The sequence below is a fragment of the Belonocnema kinseyi genome, chromosome 2 (assembly GCF_010883055.1).
Source record: "Belonocnema kinseyi isolate 2016_QV_RU_SX_M_011 chromosome 2, B_treatae_v1, whole genome shotgun sequence".
Taxonomy (NCBI): domain Eukaryota; kingdom Metazoa; phylum Arthropoda; class Insecta; order Hymenoptera; family Cynipidae; genus Belonocnema; species Belonocnema kinseyi.
This window is the reverse complement of record NC_046658.1, coordinates 149,031,872-149,034,006: the sequence shown is the minus strand read 5'-3', so window position 1 is coordinate 149,034,006 and position 2,135 is coordinate 149,031,872.

The window sequence follows — 2,135 nt, the reverse complement described above, 5'->3', positions numbered from 1 at the left end:
AAGGAGACTATGTAGAAAAATAATCAGTAGTATTTTTGTATTGTTTTATAAATAAATAAATATTAAAAAAGAATTCCGGTTAATATTTGATTCACCCTCGTACTTACACACAATCAAGCACTGGCTCCGCCATTGTGTTTTCCTTACAGGGGGTAGTTTTTAGGGGTTGAATTTGATTGCAAAAATTTGAACAAATAAAAACGAAGATAATGCACCCATATAAAGTTGATTTTGGATACGGTCGGGGACAGCGAAACGTTTCGCTGGCCCCGCCATGGTGTTTTTCTCACAAGGGGTAGTTTTTAGGGGTTGAAGTTGGTTTTACAAATTTGAACAAATTAAGACGAAAATAATGCACCCATGTAAAGTTGATTTTGGATGTCAGGGCCAGCGAAACGCTTCGCTGGCCCCGCCAGTGTTTTTCTGAGAAAGAAGGTACAAAGCCTTACAAAGCCTTTTGTAACATATTTTAAACTTAACTTTCTCATTGTTTGATTCTAGACATCTTGGTGAAGCCCAGGATGTCAAGCACTCTTCGCGTATTAAATTCATCAGATTCCATGAAATGGTCTCCATGGACTTGTTGTCTGAGTTTATCTGATGCTGAGCAGTGGCGCAAGACATGCAGGAATGTCTAATCTTTTCTTATGCTTTGTTGTGCACAGTAAGCAACTGAACCACTATCGTTAGGTCTTTCCTGGGTAATCCTAGGACTTCCTTGGCTCTGTCCAACGTATATGTATAGCCTAAAAGAACTTTCCCCTTTTGGTAAACCTGGGTTTGTTTACAGTATTCTCGGTGCTTCGTCCGAATCCAGCTTTTCATGGTCATTCTGTAACAACACGAAAGCAACACGAAATATTCTGTTTAACCTTTCAAAGTCGACGTTTGACCATTTTAGGAGTCCAAAAAAGTAAGCTAGGACAGGAATGGCATAAGCATTGAATGCCCCGATTTTTTTTACCAAGTTAAGAAAAATTTTCAGAACCGGTCTGAGTAAACTTTATGTTATCCATATATTCCTATGACTTCCGCTCAGATATTGTCTTGGTGTAATTTTCGTTCTCTAGTTTTTCTGGCTTTTCCATGATCGAAATACTAGATTCTTGTTACCCAACGCATTATTACATGACTTAGAAAATCGATGATGAATGGGAAGGCTTTTAAAATTTTTAAGACTGGAAGCAAACGGTATTCATGATTACAGTGCCAATGTTAAATCGATCTAATTTGCTACTTAATTTTCTGCCTTCCTTGTCCAACTGGATTTGTTGCGATATATCTTAGTTCCTTTCCTAGTTCTGCTACAGCTGCACAATACATACGAGTTTGTACCTCTAACTCAGTTAGTCTTGTGCTCAAACGCAGGGTGAAACCTTGCTTACGGGCGTTATGAGTGCCCGAAGATGATTTCTGATGTAACCCTTTGGCAGAAAATGCATGATGGTTCTACGTCTCTGAACTATAGTATAGCACAAACAAAATTACTTTCAACGTGCTGCAGTTTGCCTGTAGTTTCATTCAGGTCTTCGTATTCATGATGCCCATAACATCTCTGCCCATATAGTATATTTATTTTAATCGTCTTCTTGTTCACTGATCCTCTGCTTTTGCCTTTGACTAAATGAAACCATTTGGTTATATGGGATGTAATGGTGCTGGACCATGAAGAATCTCTAACATAAGAAAATGGCACAATTATGTTGTTTCATTGTCCGCTTTTACTGCAAGTTTCTCTTTAGAATATATTTCACTTTGAAAAATGTTTCAAATTCCCGGTAAAGAGAAATAAAATGTAAAGCATACAGACCGAGAGCAAAATGCCAGTTTTGACAGACACGCACGTGTTTTTTGTTTTTGTTATTAACCGTGTGAAGAATAGTGGATTACATATGATATACTTGAAAGAACTTTCTAATTGACATGTGGTTGGCTATTGTGCATTCAAAGATTTCGTCCTCGGTCAATTCTTTAAACTCCTCGCTGTGTATGTTTATTTTTACCGGCTTTGGTGCAGCACTTGTATCTGTAAGTATACGAGGGTGGATTGATAAGTTTCCGGCCTGACCAAGAAAAACAACGTTTTTAAGAATTTTTTTTCTTATTTCTCAACATAATCTCCTCCAAGGCTGATA